Source organism: Aedes aegypti, chromosome 2 (genome assembly GCF_002204515.2).
Source record: "Aedes aegypti strain LVP_AGWG chromosome 2, AaegL5.0 Primary Assembly, whole genome shotgun sequence".
NCBI lineage: Eukaryota > Metazoa > Arthropoda > Insecta > Diptera > Culicidae > Aedes > Aedes aegypti.
This window is the reverse complement of record NC_035108.1, coordinates 179,684,304-179,710,418: the sequence shown is the minus strand read 5'-3', so window position 1 is coordinate 179,710,418 and position 26,115 is coordinate 179,684,304. Positions and strand designations below refer to the sequence as shown.

The window sequence follows — 26,115 nt, the reverse complement described above, 5'->3', positions numbered from 1 at the left end:
CTATACGTATTAGAGAGTAAATAACAACAAAATCCATAATACTTTCGACGCTCAAAAGTTATTTTATGATCCTTTAGAAAAGTATTGTATCATACCATGTAAAAGAAACAAACAGTTTTGTATAGACACTGGTGGTATGTTAAAAAATCGATTTAATCTTGCATTTTGAGTCAAACTATATCCTACATAGAAGTTTAAGTCCTAATATGCATGCTTGATAGATTAGATCGCTAAGAAATATGATAAATCATAGTTTCATATGAACATTAATAAAACCAATTTATAAGAAAATGTCGAGCACTAGACACTGAACAAGTATGTAAGGTATCGCGGGGCAAGTGGGAACGAAAAAAACGATAGTTCAAACAAATTGTTCAATAAAATTTTCAAATGTCAATATTTTTCAAATCCAACAACACAATCACATTTTGGCAATATATTTCCTGGTGTGTGCATGAAATTGATCGAATAATTTCGAAATTGTAAAAACCTTGGAAGAAAGGTTTAGAATGAGCCATTGGACGCAGTTACCGCGCTAAACGGGGCAAGTGGGACACATCCAGTTTCATGCGTCAATCCACATCAGTAAGTCAACCATTACAATAATAGGATTGATAAATCATAGATTTTTAATTTTAAGTAAATATTTCATGTACATAAGGGATCAACCATAAAATACGTAACGTTTTAAGCTAAGTATGCTGTTTCGCTCAAGAAAAGTAAAGACATTTCAAGATTGAATGGGTCAAGAAATTTTCTACAGAGAGCCCCATTTGAAATGACATTTCTTCTCAACTGCATACTGCGATCAGAAAAATGTGATTTTCTGGTCCATTTCTTGGAAGAAATTTCCCACGCATCGAGATAGGCGATTCCTTTTATTGTCAGCAGCAAACCAACCTTTAGGAAGAACACCTTTATTTAATTGTATGTCACTTCACATATAATATTAACTGAAAATTCCTCAATAAAAGCGTAAAGAGGAATTAAACATGTTCAAAATAAATCATTTATAAGTTGTTAATTAAAATGCAGCACATAAAAAAATCAATAATTCACGAAATTATATATATGTTTTGTTATTATTTATGTGCATGGCAGAAAACCACTTAATGGGGTGGAATTGTTTTCTATCACTACTTAATTTGGTAGAAATAACAAATAAAGTTCAAATAAAATGGAAAAGTAATCGTTCTTATGATGCATTTCAAATTTCATTCTTGTGTTTGTTCAATTTTGAAGTCGTATTTCATAAATAAAAATTAATAAAAAAAAAAACTAAAGAATAATTACACTTTTCTTCTACCTCTTATACAATTACGTAATTTGAGATTGATCATTTTTGAAAAAAAATCATTTGTTTAAATGTTTTAGTGCTGTTCTCTAGGAAAATGTATGAAACGTATACGAAAAGTTTTGATTCTGGTTTTTGTTTTGATAGGTTCCACTTACCCCGGGTACAAAGATATTTTGGGGTAAGATAGATCATCGAAAAATTCATATGAAATGAAAACAAAATACTGGTTTATCGTTAGCAGCTTGTAATAATACTTAAAATTGTAGCTTACTAATGGAAATTCGATTTATAACAAATATGTTTTTTGCGAATCAATGCAAGACGCGGAACGTGTCACAATTTATCATGCAAGTTGAAAATGGCGCTCAACTGACAACTGTTACATGAACCACATGGTAATAAAAATAACAATATGTTTAGTACTAAATACATTCCTTGTCATTGTATGTTCAACTTTCTAGAAGAATACCCCCATGAAAAACTTTTCTTAAGTGAGCTATGACGAAACGCCCCACTTACCCCTGATTCGCACTTGCCCCGGGGTACCTTACACGACACAGAAGACGGCGAACAGTTGAGGTTAAAATACGCGTTTATCAAAGGATACAAACTCTAGGGGAATTAAAAAGTATATAATAAATTCGGTTTTCATTTATTTAACATATTAGGGTTTAACTATGTGAACTAAATTCTTCAAAATTTATTAAATTAGTTTTTAATACACACTCTAACAATCCACCAGGGGCCTTCCTTCGACGAGTGGTTGGAGTCCGCGGCTACAAATAGGGTTACCATCCGTTCTGATTTAGCAGGACATGTCCTGATTTCGATACTATTTTAAGGTGTCCTGTTTTTTTTTTTGTTTTTCATATTTCAAGTTTTGTCCTGCTTGCTGAACACCATTGAATGGACAAGATAATTCGAATTTGTAGATGCTAACATTCGATAAAAATGTTTCCTATCGTCGTGCAATATTTTCATGCATCGCAAGGAAACATTTCCTCATTTGAATGCCATCTTTTTGGAACTTGAAATGGTATGTGTAATATCAGTGGAGATGATATAAATAGAAACCATTACCGAAACTACTGAGTTTGACTAGGGGATGCACGACTTTCTAACATCTCAAACTCCACATTATGGCTAACCATGAGTTTCAAGAGAGATCCTTAATGAATACTTCCCAGAATCATTTGATCTAGCATTGCATTGATTTTTAGTAGAACTTTTCATAATTATAATTTTTGGCGAGTGAATTCTCACGAGATCGTAATGAAAACGTAACTGAGGCTTCTTTGGGAAATTCCTAATTAGATTCTTAGTAAATTGTTTGTTAAATCACGATTCGAGGAATCCTAAAGGCATTTCCTTGCATTTTCAATCAATCTCCAAATAGGTTTGAGGTGGATTTTTAATATGTTTTCTTTTAGATTCCATAAAATATACTTGATCGTTTCATTCTTAGTAATTTCCTAGCGAAATCTTGATTAGACACTAAGCAGATTTGCTAAAAATCATCGGTGAATTTCTGACGAGATTTGAGAGTTTGAGAGCCTTGGTAAGTTCTTAAAGGATTTCTGTTAGTCGATTCCTGGTTGAAGAGAAGTTAAGCAACAGTTTAGCAAACAGGATTTCTACTGTGGTATTTGGCAAACTTTGAACATTAACCTTGTCAATTTCTTGTCAGATACCCAGCTAAACCATTGATGAACTTCTGGCGAGATTTCAGCGAATTGATACTTGCACACCCAAGTATCTTCGAACAAGTGAAAGAATTTTGTCTTCGCAGAAGGCTAGTCAAATGTTAGAAATTATACTCATACCCGTACATTACAATCTTCTTGAGGTCTTCCAAAAAATACGACATATAATTTTGATGGCAACAATTGCTTTTAGTAATACTTTTACATTTTTACCTTGATAGAAGGAAAAATGACTTTTTTATTTGTTATTAACTCTATTAACATCAGAACACTGTCTTGAAAAATAAACATGTTTTGCTCAAATTGTGAATATTCTGAACACTTTTCTTTGAACAGCGATTTCTAAAGAAAATCTACAGAATGATCAATACCTCGACATTACAAGTCCTTAATAATAAACATTTAAAACCCATTTGGAATCGCTGTTGTTCGGAATATGAGTTATGTTCGGAATTTTGGACAAAATGGAACTAACAATAAAATTGTAAACAACTACATAATGTTCTGATTTTGAATCTCCATGAGATGGTCACCTAGCTACACAGCAAAGCCATGCTGAAGGTGTCTGGGTTCGATTCCAGGTCGGTCTAGGATCTTTTTGTAATGGAAATTTCCATGACTTACTTGGGCAAAGTAGCTTTATTGTTTATCGTGCCATGAGATTCGAAATTCCTCAACCATGCGGCACTAGTTTGTGTGGAACTTTTTAACGAATATCTCGGAATCATGACCACATAGAAATATGGCGTTTATGAGCATGAATCATGACAACTTAAAATCTTATTGGTCAGATGAAGTTAAGTATCTAGGGCTCATGCTAGATAAGAATTTAACTTTCAAAAATCACATTGAGGGCATTCAAGCCAAATGTAACAAATATGTAAAATGTCTCTATCCACTTATTAATAGAAAATCAAAACTTTGTCTTAAGAACAAGCTTTTGATATTCAAACAAATTTTCAGGCCTGCCATGTTGTATGCTGTACCAATATGGACTAGCTGTTGTAATACCAAAAAGAAAGCTCTGCAGAGAATTCAAAATAATATTTTGAAAATGATTCTGAGGCTTCCTCCCTGGTATAGTACCAATGAGTTACATATAATATCCAATGTTGAAACATTGGAACAAATGTCAAATAAAATAATCAATAATTTCAGGCAAAAATCGTTACAATCTTCTATTACCACGATTAATGCGTTATATGTTTAGGTTAAGTTAGGTTAAGTATATTCAAAACGTTTTTTTTCTCTTATAAGCAGGTGAAATCAACTCACCTGTAAAAAATCTGAACTGCTAAGGCAAATGAAATGTAATATGTTGTTAACAAAATGTTAATAAAATCTTAGATTTGTTTTACCAAATTAGGATGATAGTGTTGTCTAATAACACAGAATACATAGATATAAGAAATAATGAATGTAATGTTTGGAATGATACTAATAAAAAAAATATAAAAAAACACTAGTGTTCATGAAACTTTTGTTTTTCAAATCTACTGGATAAAATAACGATAACTTATAATCAGCTGAATAACACTACCGAAGAGCGCCACTTGCTGGCTAAATCATGAGTCTCATGGCCCAACTAAAGATTCCTTAACAACTTCTCCGAAAACGCCATCCTTCCATGTGAATAGGATGCCGAGAAATCCGCAAAAAAAAGTTTTATGCCCACTGACGACACATGTCGTTGAAATCTCAAATCTCTTGGCTAGAATAATGATAGATCTTAAGCTACTGAAAACCTACGATACCAATTTTACTTGGAATCGAAACAAAAATATCGAGTATTTACTCGTACAAATGTCGAATAAAATTATTAATAATTTTAGACAAAAATCGTTGCAATCTCCTATTGGCACGATAAATGTTACTTAGTTTATTGAGAAGCGTGTTTTGTTTTCTCTCATAAGCAGGTGAGTTCAATTCACCTCTATAAATTATGAACTGCTACGGCAAACGAAATGTAATATGCTGTCACCAAAATTTAAAAAAATAGTCTTATTTAATTTTAGAAAATTAGGATCATAGTGTTGCCTAATGCAGAACAACTAGACATAAGAAATTAATGCAATGTTTGAAATGATACTAATGGAGTTAAAAAAAAGTGTAACGACATAATAACTTAACCCCTCTACCGGCAGCTTCATGTTTAACCACTAAACAAATATTCAAATCGCGATAACTTTTTTGTTTCTTGATATTTTTGCACCATTTTTTCACAAACTCTCAACAAACTCTTTTAGTTTTAGAATATGTGTCGCTATTGATAATTGGTCATCTTGATCCGGAGATATTCCAAAATTCCTTGAGGGACCGACGCGTAGTCATAGCCCACGTAAATATCCCAGGCTAAAGATTTTTTGTCGTATTCGCATATTTACTCCTCGGAATGATATATTAACGCGAGTATTTTGTGAAAAAATGAAGCAATTTGGTGCAGCCGTCTTTGAGTAATGAGCATTTATGTTTCTGGTACCACGCTGGACAAATAAAGATCTTGAAAACTCTAAAAAACCTCATATCGTAATTTTCAGATTTCTCCATAAATACTGAATCGATTTGTATGATTTTTTCAGTGTAGCTCTTTATTACCTGGCATTATATAGCCCATATTATATTTTTTTGATGAATTTACCAACAACAAAATGGCCGCCAAAGACATTTTATATGGAAAATGTCGGTCCCCCAAGGAACACCGGAATATCTTCAAAACCAGATCACCAATGAATAATACTGACACGGATTGTTTGAGAACTTGTGAAAAATGGTGCAACAATATTGAAAAACAAAAAAGTTATAACGATTTAAATATTTATTTGGCGGTACAAAATGAAGCTGCCGGTAGAGGGTTAATTTAGTTTTACTGAATCATGATGATTGTGTTTCTTATCACAGAGCACTAGCTCAACTACTGGAAAACGTGTACCAATAGTGGCTCAAACACATAATTGTATCATTCCTCTCAACTTTTTTCCTTGTAGTAGAAGTTGAAATCTGAAAGAAGAAAGATCTTTCATAGGACTTTTCGTTATTATGTTATAAATTGTTGTTGTTAAGTAATTGTAATTCACTATTGGTACCGGCACCCTATTAATAAAGAAATCTTAAAAAGGGCTTCCAAGTTCAAACACATGTTACTCGAATCCTTCCATAATTCAGCCTTTGCTGTTGATAGGAGCCCAATCTGCATCCATGCATGAAAAATGTGACCTCCAAACAATATCAAGATGAAGTAGTAAATTTATAACCTACTGTGGCGAGCCCTAAAATTAATAGTAAAATACATGTAAATGCCGCCACGCTATAATCACCAAGAGAGACAATTAGGGTGCCTACTACTACATTCGGCACCACTGCTCAAAATTGAGACTACATCCTGAAACATACATTTTAATAATTTAAGTTCGAACTATAGACATCGACTGTAACCATCGTGAGTAAAAGTCTTTTACTAAAAAAAATTGCTGCCACTAAGGGCTCCATCATACCGAATAAAGGTCCCGTGCCAAGAGCTGGCATTGGCTCTCTATGTAAGTTCCGACGCCACCCAAAAACTGATTGACCGACGCAAATAGGCCTGTAAAGGGCGTTCGCCAGTCAAATTAGTCGAACGTGCTCTTCTGCGTTGTGTTGTTGGCCAACTCGATATGTTAACATAAACATTTAGTTGAGGCACCTACCTATTAGGAAGGAATGGATTTGGGAAACGAAAAAAAAAACACAGGAGTACCACAGACCAGCAGCGCTTGCATAATCGATGGCATTGGCTTCCTTTCGTCACATGCACTGTGTAAATGTTCCAAAAAATTGACACGGTAGGGTTTACATTTTAGGAAAAAAAATATCACTGTAAACATTGAGCAAGATGGCAACATAACATAGCTCAACACAATTTCCCAATATTGAGATCAATAGTGGAGAGTATAAAATATAGAATTGGGTTGTTGAGAAGTATCTAGTTTTTTGCATATTTCGAATCTACGTAAAAAAATAATCAACACTCATTTTTTTTAGAATTGATGATACCCTACAACTACTTTAAAAACGGCGGTAGGTCTTTTGTCATAAAGTCGTTTGGCATAATGACCGTTTGGCATAATGGTCGTTTGGCATATTAGTCATTTGGCATAATGAGTCTGAAACCTAGAATTTCTTGAGATGACATTTGTTTTTACGTTTCTATTGAATCTATCTGATGGCATCAGGCTTGTTTTGGAGTCAATTGACACAAAATGACACTTTATTCAACAATCATATGCTCTTGAATAAACTAAAGCATATTAGGGAAGTTATTACCAAGATTATTTTATTATTTACCAGAAATTACCCTGCTTTCAAATATTAATTCTTCTTTTGAGTTTCGCTGTTTATTTTGCACTAAAGATTTCGATATATTTAGCACAAATTTACCCTTCTTCCAAACGTTCTATGTTTTTTTTTCTAAATATATTTTTTTGTTTCTTTATTAAGGTGAATTTTAGCACATTGACATATGGCTAGTTCTTCACCTGGTGTCAGATGGGCATCCCACGAAAAATGAAAAAAAGAAGAATGGTCAGAGGGGCCAGCCTTTGAGCCCAACCTAAATATGATTATAGGTACAAAAACTGTTGATTTAAAAGTTCAATTTAAATATTTTATTGTTTCCAACTGACAAAAGGGCGGCACTCGATCTGCTCATTGCATTTTTGCCAATATGTGTATAGTCGAGAATGACAGGATACCTGCTTCTTTTGATTGCTTATCGTTCTCTCTCGTTCACTATCCAGCCACTGAAGACTATTATAGCACCTGTTTAAACTGCACCACTTTTCGGGGAAACCAGTCATTCGGGGATTGAGGAACTGGCATTCGAGGAACCGACATTCGGAGAAACGACATTCGGGAAAAAGTAGCACAATTACTTCGATGATTCTGAACGCAATTGTTGATGTTCTTTCGTTTTAGTATGCTGCAATAATTTTTGGTGTCCAACCTTCTATTGGTTTAATCATAAATAAATAGACTGTTTTTTATATTTATACTGTTTTATCAAATCTTGCAAGACGTGCTGTTATAATGATAATTACTTTTAAACCTGCTAATATTCAACTTTTTTTTTTGAAACGCATGATCTCCTTTCGAGATATGCTAAAAAAATATTATCTCAATCACAAATTTTTCCTTCTTTCTATAATAGACGGTGTTTTTGATGTACACTTCCAAATTTAAAATTTATATTGAATCGTTGATAAGTTATGCCACATTTTTTTTTTTTTCAAAAATGTGTTGTTCATTTGAGTTATGCTGTGAGAAGATTTGTTTTGCGTTTACTTTAAACATCCTAAACGAAAAATAATCTGCTCACGTATGTAGGCTATCTTTGCATTATGTTGCAGGAATTGATCTTTGGATTAGAGTTTTTAATAATTTGCAAATAAATTTTCCCTTATTTTATCAAGTGGTTTTCATCAAGTGTTACGTCCAAACTGGGACGGAGCTTGATCTGCAGCGAAACAATCTATAAGCGTTCCCTTCATTAATAACTGCGAACTTTCTTTGGCAGTCTATTATTTTCAAATATGTACATCGCAACAACCTCGAAGATACTCTATATTCTGGGATGTGGGAGAAACATATTATTCCGAAAAGATCTTCCACCAGACCCGTCACGAGTTTTACTAAATAAAACTCTAACTAAATGTTCTCTAATGTCACAACAATTTTTGACATTCAAAACTTGGAAAATCTCTGAACAAACACCACGCTTGTTGAGAACCTACCAAAAAATTTTGCTAAGGGCTCGGTGATGTTGATCTCGGTAAAAGCTTCAAAAATGACGATATTTATTTTAAGTCAATCATTATGCCAAACGGCCATTATGAAAAATGATCATTATGCCAAACGGCCATTATGCCAAATGACCATTATACCAAATGACTTTATGTCAAACGTCTTTATGCCAAACGGATTTATGCCATACGACCTTATGCCAAACGAGTTTATGTCAATCTTTGAAAACGTTGACACTAGAGTGCCCATTTCCCGGCCGTTTTGCTTGTCCCGGGATATTTCAGATTTTCAATTAAACCAGTATTTTTGTTGAAATTAATGTAAAATTTCATCAATACAATGTTTGTAAAATGAAATAACGAGGGAAAAAAAATCCAATATAAGAAGTTACTTACAACATATTTGACTTTTTTTATTCTGATGAAGTAATTGTAAACAAAACTAAAAGCCTACTTGTCTAATTACAGATTTCCTGATGATTTATTTTAATTTTCTGTAATATAAATGAAAATATGGTGAACATTTGAGTCATGATATGTGTTGAACAATTTTCTAAAAATATAAAAGTTTTAAGATCAATAGGGGTGTTGTAGCAGATTATGCTAAAAGTTAATTACTGAATATTATTGACATATGTTAAGGTGTACTTTACTTTTTTAAATTAGTTTTCTCAGACTAGGCTTATAGAAACGACTTTGTTGAAGAAAAATAAAAATAAACTAGATAAAAACATATTTTTGACTTATTTGGTAATAAATTATCATTTTGGTCTCGCCATTATATTAATATTTAATTTATTCACCTTCCTTTATGATGCTTTTCTATTTTGTCGAATAAAACATGAGTGTGAAGAAAAATGTCATTGGTTTGCAATAAAATTTGGTGGTTTTCTTCAACATTTATGTTCATTTCGGGAAACCCGGGATTCCCGATACGTCATATATGAATCCCGGGAAACGGGTAATCCCGAAATTCCTCTAATCCCAGGATGTCCCGTGATGGACACTCTAGTTGACACGTGGCAATAATGAGAAATTTGTTTCGACAAATTTTACTGCATGACGAACTTTTATTATATGAATTTAAATGCCATTGAGCCTATAAATTAAAATATTTTCCAATCATTCATGTTGTAAAGTAAATTATTTCTTTATGGAATTTTCTGTATTTATCCTAATCTGTATATCGTTCAACTACTATTCTATGATGTTATAGAATCATAAGATCCCAGAAAATAGTTTTGGTTAAAAAACTTCCTGAACATATTTTTTCATTAATCCCTCAGGAAAACTGTTTTCACGGGCGTAGCCGACAAAAAAATCAACTAGTTCACCACGAAGGTTATAAGTTCAAATTTTCAAGGATTGAAGCATTAATAATTATAATTGCTTCTGATATACTTTTCGGATAATGTTTGGAATGTAACTTCAGACTTCTGCCAAAGATCATTCCCGAAATCATTCAGAGAATTTTAGATTGCCTACATTCTCCTCTCTAAATAATTGCGTCCTGATTGATTTTCTGCAAAATGCTTCTGCCAAAGATCTAACCAGAAATTATTCGAAGGTTTTATCAACAGTCCGCAATATATCTTAAAAGGAAGCTGCCAAAAATCTATTATGAAGCTTAAAAGGTTTGTGCCAAGAATTTGCCAAATTATTCCAAAATAAAATCATCAAGGATTTCTTCAAAGGATTCTTCAAAAAACCAGGCATTGCAGAATTCGCTCTCATTTGATTTTGAAGCACGATCAAAGCAAGCGAAGAAAAACATCCCATCTGTTGCGGTCCGTGATCGACAATGTATCGCAAATTGTAACAAATCTGATAAATAGGAGCAGCGAACGAGGGCCCCAAAGAGAGAACGATGATAAGATCCATTTTCTCGCTTGTTTACCGTTGGGGGTAGGTGTTTTACTTTAGTGTGTATTAGTGTCCCCCAGGTTTGGAGCAGGTTTAGAGGGGTTTTATCATGCACTGCTATCCACCCGATCTGATCAAAGTTGTAGCAGTATACGAAGAAACAGACTCTCATAATGTGCTGCAAATTATGATAGTTACAGAGAGCGATAAGTGAGAGATTCTCTCAATTTTCTCAGGATTCAATCCCTGCAAAAACTAATAATAGATGGCCCACATAATCCCCAGGAATTCTTCTAGATTCTTCAAGGAGTTAATTCATCAATTACTGCCGATTTATTCCAGAAATCCTTCCTCGGAGTGTCCAAATTTCTCATAAATTGTCAGCAATGACTCAAACTTTTTTTTAAATGCACAATCTTGCCGGAATTGGTTTTAAAACACAAGGAGTTAATTCTCATCATTTTTTTTTCCAATTTCTTTATTTGTTTCATTCCAAACATTACATTCATTTCTTATATCTAGGTGTTCTGTGTTAGACAACACTATCATCCTAATTTGGTAAAACAAATTTAATATTTTATTAATATTTTGTTACCAACATATTATATTTCATTTGCTGTAGCAGTTCAGATTTTTTACAGGTGAGTTGATTTCACCTGCTTATAAGAAAAAACAAAAACAAGTTTTCAATTTACTTAACCTAAATATATAACGCATTAATCGTGGCAATAGAAGATTGTAACGATTTTTGCCTGAAATTATCGATTATTTTATTTGACAATTGTTCCAATGTTTCAACATTGGATATTCTATGTAACTTATCAGTACTAGGGTGCCAGTGCCATTAGTGGACTACCTAAGCTTTAAAAAATCATAACAAAATAACTAAAAGCCTTAAGAGAGATCTTTTGGCGTCAACAGAAAGATTTCAATCTCTACTATATGGGAAAAATATAAAAAGAGTGATAAAATTATGTTTTGAGCCTAAAATCGCTTGAGCCACTATTGGTACACGTGTTCCAGTAGTTGCGCTAGTGCTCCAGTAGTAGACGTTCGGGAATGATACAAGGAATTTTGAGCAAAATGGTAAATTTTTACATGGGTTTTACATTTTTCCCTCGAAACAGCAATTAATATCTTTCGAATGAAGCATAAAGATCATATCTGGGACTTTTCTTCATTTTTATACATCCATTTTAAAAACTGCTTCCAACCGTTGATCCACTACTGGAACACGACGGCTACTATTGGTGCAAGGGAGCAAATTTTTTGCGTTAACTTAATTATTTATATGACTTTTTGATAGAATAGAAAGCTGAAATTTGGCAAATCGACTAAATTGGAGGCGATCTATCCACCAAAAATAACACATGTCGTTTTTATCGAAAAATGTACGTTTTATTCCATAGTCCAATCTACTGGTACATTACAACCATTGGTACCGGCACCCTATACCAGGGAGGAAGCTTCAGAATCATTTTCAAAATTTTATTTTGAATTCTCTGCAGAGCTTTCTTCCTGGTATTACAACAGCTAGTCCATATTGGTCATGGCTGGCCTGAAAATTTGTTTGAATATCAAAAGCTTGTTCTTAAGACAAAGTTTTGATTTTCTATTAAGGGGGCAGGATCCGTCATTGATTTCGGAATTTTCAAAAGCAGTTTTTTCGTTCAAAATCAAGAAAATCTATAGGAAAAAGTGTTCATTGTATTCTATTCTCCAACCTACAGTATGGCCCATAAAAAAATGCGAAAATTGTTTGAACGTGAATATAGCATCCACAAGCGTTATTTTCATTGTTTTTGATAGTGAATGTAATTTCTGATTATTGTAATATATTCTGACACAACTTCGCTATCCAGGATAATTTATGTCATATTTTTCTTACTGTCCAAAATAATGTACTAAAGCAAATAAATTCAAATGTTTTGTCCGCCCAAAGCTAGAAACAGCGTCTGATTGTCGTATACTCTGGTGATAAACTTTCCACCTTCAAAAATCACACTTTATTGTTGAAAATTTTAGTTTGTTTGATATCAGAGGATGGAGGAGTTCTTAGAGAACGTGTTTTTCATGATCACAATAAAATATTTTGCCAGGGTCATAGTTTTGAGGGTATTTGCGTCTTATAGGTTTGAAATGTCATTATTTTTTGTTAAGGTTGAATAAAAAATAAATACGGAGGCCTATAACAGATTATTGAGGATGAAGTTTGTTTAAATGGTTAGAGACAACTAATATCAATACTAGCTTATAGGTTTTGAGCAAAACGGAGCCGCTTATCACACTTATATGAACGTTCAATCAAAGCTCTCCAAAATGAGCCGTTTTCTCCAAAATATGTTTATGTCTCCAATTACCCAGGTATGAACCTATTCTATCATTTGATATGGGCGTATGCTGGAGACAAGGCCTGTGAAGAATCCCACGCCATCATTGATGTTTTAGAAGCTTTCATCGCAAAGATATTGAACTCGACGTCCACATGATAAAATTTGAAGGTATGCTTCCAATTTCTCTCTGGTAAGGTGATAGTAACAGATTAAAATCATATCCAAAGCGAAAAACTGAGTCTAAATAGATTAAAAAATACAAGTAATGAATAATATTTATGTTTCATTCACATTTCTATGTAAAAACTACCATAAAACATGATATGACGATTTTCGCATTTTTTATGGGCCATACTGTACACTAGAGTGATGCAAATTTCGATATTTTTGCTCCCCTATGCTTAAACGATTTAAATTATGGTGAAAAGCATCTTCCCAAAATTTGAAATGATTTGGAAGAAATTTGATTGTGCACACGCCATTTGAAGTTTATATGGAGATTACTATGGAAAACGCCAACCTTTTGTGTTCAGCCCTCTATCTCTTCGTCATAATATTTTATGGAAAAGTGAACACACTGTTCTCATTTGAAATTCTTCCAGCTACAACTTTGCCGAAGACCACATTTTGATTGGACGTCAGGAAAAATTGTTATTCATCATCATAAAGTGGGTTTGCCTTCAGTAAGCTTCAACAACTATTCGGCAGGCAACAGTGGTGCTCCTGACGGGAAGAATAGATCAAAGTAATCCGGGCTACTATGTTCTACAGCAAAAAAGCAGTGTTGCTCTGAAAGTAATTGAATGATCATCTCAGCATGGTTTAGACTTTGGAATCAAGAATAACAAATTATCCTTACTTCCCAACAAAATGTGGTCTTCGGCAAAGTTGTAGCTGGGAAGATTTTACATGGGATGAGTGTTTTTGTTTTTTCATATATTATTATGACGAGCAGATAGAGGACTGAACACAAAAAGTTTGGCTTTTCCATAGAAATTTCCATATAAACTTCAAATAGCGTGTGCACAACCAAATTTCTTCCAAATCACTTCAAATTTTGGGAGAATGATTTTCATCATAATCGACACCGTTTAAGCATAGGGGAGCAAAAACTTCAAAATTTGCATCAGTCTACTGTACACACAGTGAAGACATTTTTATCGAATAATTTTGAGTTTTGAACAGAAAAACTGCTTTTAAAATTTCGATGATGACGATGATTATGATGACGGAGCATTGAACGTTAATAAGCGGATAGAGACACTTTACATATTTGTTACATTTGGCTTGAATGCCCTCAATATGATTTTTGAAAGTTAAATTCTTATCTAGCATAAGCCCTAGATACTTAACTTCATCTGACCAATTTATTGGAACCCCTCTCATAGTGACAAGGGTTCATTCAAATATTACGTAACGCAATGAGTATGAGAACCCCCTCCCTCGATTTTGTATGAGAAATTTTAAATTTTTGTATGGACCGTAACACCATGCAAGACCCCCTCCCTCCCCCTGTTGCGTTACGTAATATTTCAACGATCCCCAACATGTCTACTTGAAGGTTTCAAATAAAAAGCTTTTGGTTCACGTGGGAATATTATTAGTTGAGTTTTGGAAACATTAGGATAAATCTTCCATTTTTGCAAGTATGAAGAAAAAATGTCCAAACTTTTTTGCAATCGACTACAGATGACACGCAGACTTCGTCCTTTGGCGGAGAGGCCTGTGTCATCCGCAAACAAAGATTTTTGACATCCCTGAGGTAACTCAGGTAAGTCAGATGTGAAAATATTGTATAATATTGGTCCCAAAAAGCTGCCTTGGGGAACACCAGCTCTTACAGGATGTCTTTCAGACCTGGAGTTCTGATAATTAACCTGAAGTGTACGATTTGACAGATAACTTTGAATTATTCTAACAATGTATGTTGGAAAATTAGAGTGTTTTTTTTTCGATCAAACCTTCATGCCAAACACTGTCGAATGATTTTTCTATGTCTAGAAGAGCAAGACCAGTAGAGTAGCCTTCAGATTTGTTGGAACGGATCAAATTTGTTACACGTAAAAGTTGATGAGATGTCGAATGTCCATGGCGGAATCCGAACTGTTCATTGGCAAAAATTGAATTTTCGTTGATGTAGACCATCATTCTGTTCAAAATGACCTTTTCAAAAAGTTTACTGATGGAGGAAAGCAAACTGATTAGACGATAGCTGGAAGCTTCTGCAGGATTTTTGCCTGGTTTTAAAATTGGTACAACTTTAGCATTTTTCCATTTGTCAGGAAAATATGCTAATTGAAAACATTTGTTGAATATATCAACTAAAATGATAAGCTACTTTCTGGAAGTTTCTTGATGAGGATGTAGAAAATTTCATCATCGCCAGGAACTTTCATATTTTTGACTTTTTTTAATAATAGTTCTCACTTCTTCCAAATCATTCTGCCAGGAAATTTCGAAAAAAATTTCTTGATTGAGAATATTTTCGAAATCCTGAGTAATTTGATTTTCAATTGGACTAGTAAGTCCTAAATTAAAATTGTGCGCGCTTTCAAACTGCATAGCAAGTTTTTGAGCTTAATTGAGAAATTTTATTTTAAAAACTTTTGTTTCTTAATTGTGAAAAACGTTTTTTGATTTCTTTCTGCAAATCCTGCCATATAATTTTCATAACAGGATCGCGAGTGCGTTGAAATTGCCTTCTTCTCACGTTTTTAAGACGGATCAAGAGATCGGATCAATTTTGTAAGGCTTGTCACGCTTGGCTCGATCCCCCCCCCTCAGAGCGTGATGTAATTTGTACATGACCCCTTTTTCCATGAGTGATGTTTGGCATTAAAGTTATCAATGACAACAAATTTTGACTTATTGCGAGTCAATTTTCGCAAGTCAGTTTAGAGCAAATTAATTTGCTGCCTAGAACATTGGAAGAGAAAATAGGCAGCTATGAAAGTATATTTACCAAGCTGTGTTTCAACAGTAACACTCAAAGTTTCAAAAACTTTAGTTTAAAATGACGAAAACAGTTGATGTTTAATACGCCTATGAATGATGATTGCAACTTTCCCATATGTCCCATCAAGTCGATCATTACGATGAACAAATAACTTTGGATCTCTTTTGAGTTTGGATCCAGGTTTTAATTAAATTTCAGTAATAACTGCTATATGTATATTATTAGCTGTTAAATAGCTTGTCCTCTTTACCATTCAAAGAACGAGCATTCCAATGCAAAATATAAAAAATGGGATCTATTAGAAAAACGTAATCCAATTGCATCAATCATTTGATTTAATTGTTCAGTTAGAAAAATAAAATCAGAGGGAGACATATTATTTGAATTGGGTACATTATCTGAAGATTTTTCGATGTAGAAGTTTCCCGAGGACCTGCCACCTATTTTTCATTTGATTTGAAGAATTAGAATAGTTACTTGTAGTATGAAAAGGGAAGTTTAAATTACCTGCTACGATATCGGCATTGAATTTTTCTTGGGTAGATCTATTTGAAATTAAAAGATTCGAACGGCTACCCGACGGAATAAAATTAGTTTGTGAATGAGCATGACCATGATCCTGCTGATGGGTATGATTCTTTGTTAACTGAAAAATAAGCATTGTTCGATACTCTACCAGGGGAATTCCGGAAACGAAAAACATGACCGTTCATCTGTCTGGTACGATCCTCGACGACTCGCCTATGCGAATGGCAATCCCAAAAGTTAGATTTATAAAGTCCCCCGCAATTTGCGCATACTAACTTTGTGGTATCATCCTTTACAGGACAGACGTCCTTAGCGTGAGAAGAACATCCGCAAATCATGCATTTGTACCATGCTTTGTACCATGACCCCACTTTTGACACCGACGGCACAGAGAGGGGTTCTGTAAATCTCCTCCAGGTTTCTGGAAATGTTCCCATGTCACACGGAACATAATTCTTGCTTTTTTTACGCTTCAATATTATTTAGATCTTTTTTGTTAAAGTGAACTAAATAATATTTCTGAGAAAGCCCTTTCGGAAGAATGCCAGATTGGGTTTTCTTTTTCATAATGATTACTTGGACTGGGGAAAATCCAAGCAAATCATTTATTCCATTTTTGATCTCTTCAGGTGACTTATAGTCACTTGAGAGACCATTCAAGACAACTTTGAACAAACGTTCAGTATTGTCGTCATAAGTAAAAAAATGTGCTTCTTCTCTTCAAGATGTTTGAGAATAAGTTCGCGATCTTTAAGAGTTTCCGGCAAAACGCAACAGTCTCCTTTCTTTGCGATTTGGAAGCAAACCTTGATTCCCCTACTGGAGTTCAAGATCTCCTGCCTAAATCCCCCAAATTCGGAACAACTGACCACGATAGGCGGTACTCTTAGCTTCCTCACTTGAATCAAAGAGCCTGAGCTAGAGACTGCTTCGATTTGGCGTTCAAAAAATTTGTCTAGAGCATCGAACTGATTGCTCATTTCGATCCCTTTTTTAGAACATTATCCATTTCGCGCTTGGAAGAAAGTTCGCATTCCGAAACGTCCTTTCTTCCATTTTTGCCACGTTTAGTGACAGTTTCAAACCCCACTTTTTTGTAAGGAAGTTGTGAATTCAGAGATTCACCCTTCCTTTTGTATGTAGTTGCTACCATGTTTAGTGAATAAACGAAAGAAGACGAGACATCCTAAGAGGTTTTTTCCCAAGAAGGATTACCACCGCAATCTTTCGCTAACTTTTTTTTTATTTCGTTATTAAGGTGAATTTTAGCACATTGACGAATGGCTAGTTCACCTTTCGCTAACGGCTCCAACGAAATATCGAAGGCACGGGTCCAAACAAGAATCGTAAATGGATCAATAGTAGAAAAAATGCACTGAGAAGTACTGTTTAATGGCTTCAGATAGTTTTTTAAAAAACTTCCAAGAGCAGAGAGAATTCATATACGCACAGCACGAAGGTACGATGCGCACTGATCTTTCACTATTAATACATCACAGTACATAGCATTTGCTAGAACCTGAGAAGCACTGGAAAAATCGTTTCCCTACGCTACCATTCTTCCATCAATATAGCACGCCTTTCCTTACGCCTGATATATAGGCAGTCGTATCACCCTTACACCTTTCCGCATGAACTGGCGTAGATGCAGGGGTATATCCGCCCAAGTAGCAAAGTTAATTTTATGCTATTCTTGAAGTATTCTCTTACACCAATTATATAAAACTAGAAATAAAACCAGTAATTCTACAAACCTACACTATGCCAATAATAAACCTCTCATAAGACTAAAGTGGCCCATACTAGAGACGGTGTTGGAGAGCAACTGTCAAGTATCTCTTAAAACTTGTAATCATCACTCCACTTATGACAATCCTCAACTCTTCCATATATGTACCTTCCAGAAGTAGTTCCCAAGACAAGTTAAACTCACAATATGTTGGTTTGGCTAACGAATTTATAAATACTTCTTCATTGAATTATCAATCAATAATAAAACAAAATGCAAATTAAAACATCTGTGATGATAACTTTCCGTTTTTTTCGATACCTACCTGTGTTTTCGGTTGTCACACTTATTACATCGTGAATATTATGCATGAAACACCCGAAACGCATAATGTGCCTCAACAATATTGCATTTTCAGGGAAACAATTTCATCAATTTGGTGCCCGAAAATGTTGAACAATCCAGCATACATGGAATTTCCCATCATGGCTCCCTTGCCAAAGCATCGATAATTACAATCATGGCGGTAGTTTTACTCAACACCATCATAGAACCATGATAAATTTTGCTGAACTCGGGGAAGCGTAACAAATATCACTTGAGAGTTCTTTGGCTTAAGGCGATCTTGATGAAGACAAACTGATCTTCTTGAAGAACGTGATAAGATTCGTTCGTTTTATTCAAGAGAGGCACATATTGACGTTTGTTTATTTACACTTTTCATTTTTGGAGAAAAGCGTTCTTGCTAGATTATGTTACGGCATGAAATTTAAAGCTACAAAACGACTAAAGGTAAGTTTTTTCAGCTGTGGATAACTTCTTAATAAGGCCCAGATGTTGAGCAAGAAAATCAATCGGACATTTAATCACATCCAGGTGTCCAGTGGTCCAGTTCCGCTCCTATATCATGGCCAAGAGGAGGAAGACCACTGAAACTGGTTATTTGTGTTATTAATAAGTTGCGCGCCGTGAGTTCAACAACGACTTCCGTGAAGAACAGATCGAAAATCCCCGCAAGGCGATCCATAAACGATAGGATTCATAATAATACAATCAATAATAAACATATTAGTGCATTGAGAAATTTATGATGTTCTCGGCCAAGAGTTCTTACTCTCGCTCGAGCGCGTTCTTACAGATAAGTACGAGAGTTTCATAAAACTGTTGCCAAGGTCACTTGTTCTTATTGAAAACGAAGTTTTATGTGATGCATCCGAAGTGTTCTTGAAGAAGTATTCAAAACCAAAAACGGTTCAAGATCATTTCTACTGGGTGAAAATCACTATGAAACCTAGAAGAATATGCAAATCTACGATAAAATTTTCATAAAAATAAATAAAGACAGTTAGAATCTAAATTGTTACTTGGGCGGTGTACTGTGGCATTCTGACGTGGCAAGCGCCACTATTGACTAAAATAGATCTTCGCCACTTATACACTGAGGGTGTTTTTTTTTTTTTTTTTTTGTTTTTTACAAGGGGGAAATCTGCAAACAGATCCCCTGAGAAGATAACTCAGGGAATGCGGGGATGACGCACCAACGACGACCCGCTAAAACCAGCCTATGCACTGTGCATGAGCAATTCATTTAGAATTGCTCAAGTGGTGAACAGTGCATCGACATGACCCTTGGACTCAGACCCTCATCTCCCCGGAACCACCTTACGGTATTTCTTCGGGAAGGGACCAGTGCATATAGCACAACACGTGTAGCAGAAGTAGCCTAGGCAAACTGCTTCTCCTAGCCGACTTAAACAATGTTACAAGGGACCAGCCTCGGCAGGGCTAATCCTCTGCAGCCAACTCTTGGTCGGCGCGCCATAGACGCTGCAATTCTAACATAATGTGAGTGACAGCCGTAGTTACTGCATTCCAGCACTCGGCATCCGCACACATTCTCTCTATAATATTGTCGGGGGACGTGTCCCCTCCGCATGTAGTGAGCATGCGACCTCTCACAACAATGAAACGGGGGCAATCGAACACGACATGCTCCGCTGTTTCCTCTACACCAGCACAATTGGGGCACGCAGGAGATTCTGAGTGCCCGAACCTATGCAGGTACTGTCTATAGCAACCATGTCCTGACAGAAACTGCGTCAGGTGGAAGTTCACTTCCCCATGGCTTCTACCATACCAATCTGACACATTTGGTATTAGCCGATGGGTCCATCTACCCTTAGTGGAGTTATCCCATTCCTGCTGCCAGCTTCTGAGCGTTTCCTCTTTACACGTGTCGCGGACTCCTCTGGTACCCCTTTGGTTGAAGCATTGAGCATCTTCCTTGATGATGAGCCCGATGGGCGTCATCCCGGCTATGATGCACACGGCCTCTTTAGATACCGTCCGGTATGCACTTGCTACTCTTAAGCACATTATCCTGTACGTGCTTTCCAACCGCTTTAGGTTTCTGTTCGTTCTAAGCGCTTTTGACCAGATTGGTCCTCCATACCTTAGTATGGATAGCGCCACGCTTGCCAGCAGCTTGCGTTTGCTGGCAATTACAGCAGAGCTGTTAGACATCATCCTCGAAAGCGCCGCTATAGCCGTAGATGCCCTTTTACAGGCATATTCAACGTGGCTAGCGAAGCTCAGCTTGTCATCAATCATTACCCCAAGATGCCTAAGGGATCGTTTGGACTCTATGGTGCAATCACCTACCGAGATAAGCGCCCGTTGCTCGGACTTGCGGTTGTTGACCACCACCACCTCAGTCTTGTGACGGGCCAGTCCTAGTTTCCTAGACTTCATCCATTCCTCAACCAGGGAAATAGAGTGCGCTGCTGTCAACTCTACTTCCTCCATCGATTCACCATAGACCACTAGGGTGATATCGTCGGCGAAGCCAACAATCTTAACACCCGTCGGAAGGGGCAGCCTCAGTACGTCATCGTACATCGCATTCCATAACAGCGGGCCCAGGATTGAACCTTGAGGTACTCCCGCGGTAATTCGAACGCTTTTCTGCCCCTCCTCTGTGTCATACAGTAGAATCCTACCATCAAAATAGCTTTCTAGAAGCTTACACAACTGCACCGGTACCTTGAGGCGGTGAAGCGCGTGTGCTATTGCTTCCCAGCTTGCGCTGTTGAACGCATTCTTCACATCCAGAGTGACAACCGCGCAGTAACGGATGCCGCTCCTTTTATGCTCGATTGCCACCTCAGCTGTTTGAACGACCGACTGGATGGCGTCCAGAGTAGATTTACCTTTTCTGAATCCAAACTGGTTGTTGGACAGGCCGTCCGCACTCTCCGTATACGGTACTAGTCTGTTGAGAATCAACCTCTCCAATAACTTGCCCGTCGTATCTAGTAGACAGATAGGTCTATACGCCGACGGGTCACCTGGTGGTTTCCCCGCCTTTGGTAGTAGCACCAATTTCTGTCGCTTCCATACATCCGGGAAGATTCCTTGATCAATGCAGCGTTGCATCGTGGTTCTGAACATGTCCGGATCCGTGTTCACTGCCGCTTTTAAGGCAACATTCGGGATACCATCGGGTCCCGGTGCCTTGTTTGACGCGAATGATTTCACGACTTCTGCCAGCTCTTCGTTCGTCACTCTCGCCACTTCTTCTCCTTCATCTGCCGCATACGGCGCTGGGGGCCATGGGCTTATGGGATGGTGCGGGAAGAGTACATCGATTATCGATCGCAGCAACTCGGGCGATTTCTCTTGGGGCGCTATGGCTCCTTTGGTCTTAGCCATTACCACTCTGTAGGCGTCACCCCATGGACTAGAATTGGCACTCTCGCATAGGCTTTCAAAGCATGCCCGTTTCCGACTCTTGATTTCCTTTTTGAGAGCCAACTTTGCCTCTCTGAATGCTGCACCGCGTTCCTCTCTTTGTGCTTCTGTGCGTGCGCGTTGCATTCTTCGTCTAGCCCGAAGGCAGATTGCTCGAAGATTTGCAATTGATTCGCACCACCAATACACCGGCGGCCTGTTCTCTCTAGGAGGGGACACTGAGGGTGTCTGTTAGGCCAAAGTAGTCATCTGGTTGGTTTCTTGTGTAACTGCAGCTGATCTGGCGATACTGGAGTAGCAACTACGGGCGGCCAATCAAGCTCAAGCTAAGTTTTAAGTAGAAGTCGTACTTTTCCTTCTTCCCGAGCAACGGGTACTCTCAGATCTTTTTCCTTCTTCACTAACAAACGCCCTTCCCGTGGTCATGGTGATTGTGGAAATGCAGAGGTATTTTCGGTCTCTAGAAGCAACAATCACATACTAACATTCCTTCCCATCCTAGCTGACTGCAAGGACTTTGCCGGCGCCGTTATTGATCAATTATATGAGAGTTGCTAAAATATGCACTTCTAGAGTACGCGGAAAGTCCCATCCCTTATTAATTTGGGTCGAAGTGCAATTATTACCAATTCCGAACAATCACGGAGTAGCAACCATTGACATGTACGTCAGTCTATGCTATAAAAACTGGGGTGGCGAATACTGAATCACATGTACCAGTTTTTAATATCGGTTCCTGTATTCATCACCTACGTTAATTTATTACGGGAGGTAACGAGTTCAGAAACACCATGGCGAAATGAGGTACAAGAGAGCTAAATTTGTAAGAAAAATTATTAAATACTGTTATTTTTTCAGAAAACTTTTTTCCTGAGTTTGTGAGTAAATTTTAAAGTTGCCCCAACGTTCTAAAGTGATTCAATGAAAATCATACCTCATGGCTATTTGCACCGTAAAACGGTGTATGAGGGAGTTAGATGCAAAGAGATTTAAGTGTTTCCTTCAGTATATTTAACTCAAAACCGTTAAACTGATTATGTGGGGATCCCCAATGTAAAGTGCCCTTTGGGTTGGGGATATTCACATAATCTGGTGTAACGAATACCGGTACATTTACCCTATTGAATTTGAGATTTGGATCGCGATTCAAAAAGGTTGGGCAGGCCTGGTTTACAACATTCCTATTCTAAACCGTCAATCCCTAGTTTTTGTTTTATGCGGCTAAGACCGGCACCCGGTATAATAATTGTTATTCATCGGTCCATTTCCATAGAATGCAGGAAGCTTGTGCAATATGCTTTGTTTACAAACCCAACCAGCAACTAATATACCAAACACGCTTATCTCAGAGAGCCATTCGAGAAACTATCAAATACTCATGATTTTACTCACCTTTCAAATGCAAAATAGATTTGGAAGCACTAAATCAACGCAAATATTACAATCACTTTCCGTTTACTGGAGTTTCCCGAAAAATAACTGTAAATTTTCGCGCCGCACACCCGCGATCAACCAAAACCGCAACAACTTTTTTATCATCATCTGCAAACAAAACAGCTGATTTTGACATTTATGGAAACTTTACAGCGGCACTTTGGCATCACCGATCAGGGATGCCAGGTTGGAAGACATGTCTTCCATTGGAAGACATTTGAGTAGTGTGGAAGACATTTGGAAGCCGGAAGATATTTGGAAGACTTTTCAGAATTTGTGAAGACATTTGGAAGACAATTTTGAATCACTAGCATTTTTAAAATTCCTAGATTTGAAAAAAGAACATATGAGTTGGAAATTACAGAAACTCTTCTAAAAGATTTTTGAACGTCTAAATCAAACTAAAGAGATCCCTCTGCGAATTCCGTTGAAAATTCTCCAAGGATTCTTTCAGATATTAATCTAAGAATTCTGACAAGGATTCTTCTAGAGTTTCTTCTAGGAACTCTTGCAGAGATTTATCAAGACATTCTAATAATGTATTTAAGTATAATTCCATAGAAACATCAAAGTTTTTCAGGTTTTCCTACAAGCAGTTTTTGAAATCTGTTTCAGTGTTTCTCGTCTATTTATTCACGAACTCATAAAAATGATAGATTCTTAATATGTCATTTTCCTGAGATTGCTGCAATTTTTGCTTCTGAAATTATCCCAGGGATTTTTTGGATATCTGTCAAGATTTTTTCATTAAGATGTTCGTGCGAGGATTTTCTACAGAAATACATTCGGAGACTTTTTCAGAGAATTTATAATTTCTCCGAGATTTCATCCAAGGTTTCCTCTGCGTATTTCTTCCAGCAATTCATTCCATTGATTTTTCCTTAGAATTCATCCGGAAATTCTTTTGGAGCTCCTTCATGGTTCGTCCTGGAGTTTTTTTATATCGCAGAGTTCCTCACGTACAGTCAAACCTCCCTGAGTTGATATCTGGAAGGACCACAGACTCATGGAAATACCGAGCCATAGAACAGAAATGCTTTGGAAAGCTGTATGAGGAAGCCATCATAGTAACCACGTAATGATGAGTTTTTGTATGCTTTCATGTGTCGATATCGAATAATGGAACATCGACTCATGGGAGTTTCACTATGATTCCTAGGAAATGCTCCACAGCTCCCTTAGGAGTTCTTCTGAAGTTGCTTCGAAAAAATCACTACATTCCCTCCGGGAGTTTGTCCAGAGTTCCTCATGAAATTTCTAAAAAAAATCTCTGGGAATTTCACTAGACTGCCTCCAGGAGTTCATCCAGAGTTCCTCCAAAAAATTGTTTGTGTCCTTCAAGAAATTATTTCGGATTTTCTCTGGCAATTTTTCTGGATTTCGTCCAGCAATTCATCGGAAAGTCCTCCGAATTTCTACAGGCAATTCTTCTAGATTTCTTCCAGAACTTCCTCTGGAGTTCCTCCATCAATTCCTCGAAAGTTCCTCCGTAATTCCTGGAAGGTTCCTACGGTGTTCCTTTCCAACAGTGGGAATTGCTTTGAATATCCTCTTTAGTTTCTCCAGGAATTTCTCCGGTGTTCAAGCAATTTCCCTAAAGTTGCTTTGGGAACTCCTCCGGAATTTCTCCAAGAATTGCTTCATAGTTCCTCCAGGATATTCTCTAGGATTTTGTCCAGAGTCTGCAGGAATTCCTTCAGAGTTCCTCCGGAAATTCCTTCGGCGCTTCACCGGTAATTTTTCCGAAGTTCTTCCAGCAATTCTTGTGGATTTTATCCAGAATATCCTCCGTAGTTCCTCCAAAGCTCCAGGAAGAATTGCTGGAGGACTCGAAAAGGAATTCATGAGAGAAATCCGAAAAAAAAAATCCTGCGCAACAATTCCAAAAGAGCCAGGGAATTCAAAGTACTTCCCGGTGGAGCTTTGGAGAAACTTCGGAGGATATGCTGGATAAATTTATGGAGAAAATCCCTTTGAGGTATCCGGGGAATTATTTCTGAGGTAAATCTCCGGAAGAATTGCTATTTGAGATACCCCGAGAAATGTCTGGAGAAAATCCCCGGAGGAATTCTATCAAGATTTTCTAAAGCAAATTGCCAGAGGATATCCTCGAAAGAATTCTTGGATGAATTCCCCAGAGCAATTTCTGGACGAAATCCACGGAGCAATTTCTGGAGGAGTTGTCAGAAGAAAGCTCAGGAGAAATTTTCCCCGAAGGAATTTCTCAGTGAATTTCTGGATGAAATCCTGGAGGAAATCTTAATGTAATGAAATCTTTGGAGGTACTTCTAGAGTTAAACCCCGGAAGAACTTCCGGATAAAATCCACAGAGGAATTCCTGGACAAAATCCTCGAAAGATTTGCTGTTCTAAATCTCCTTGAGAGTTCTTGGAGAAAATTCGGGAGGAGTTCTTGGGGGAAATCACCGGAACAATTCTTGGAAAAAATCTCCGGAGAAATTTCTGGAGAAAATCCCCGGAGGAACCTGGAGCAAATTTCCAGAGAAGTTTCTGAAGGAAATTCTCAGAGGAATTCCTTGGCGAAATCTCTGGATGAAATCCCCAGAAGAATTCCTGGAGAGAATCCCAGGAGGAGTTTCGGGAGGGAATCCTCGGAAGAAAAAAAAAACCCTGGAGTAATAGCTTTTGAAAAGGAAACCCCGGAGGAATACCTGGAGAAAATAATCGGAGAAATTCCTGCAGGAAATCTCCTAAAAAAAATCTCCAGAAAAATCTCCGAAATAATTTT

General features: G+C 36.8%; 1 protein-coding gene across 1 annotated transcript in view; it reads right to left on the bottom strand.

Moving 5' to 3' along the window:
• The window catches only part of LOC5574566 (UDP-glucose 6-dehydrogenase), a 50,836-nt gene extending 27,345 nt beyond the window's left edge, over positions 1–23,491 (bottom strand). Inside the window, exon 1 of the mRNA XM_001661468.2 lies at positions 23,326–23,491. The gene's annotated coding sequence lies outside the window, so the exon portion shown is untranslated. The remainder of the gene's footprint in view (positions 1–23,325) is intronic.
• Between the last annotated feature and the right edge of the window lie 2,624 nt (positions 23,492–26,115).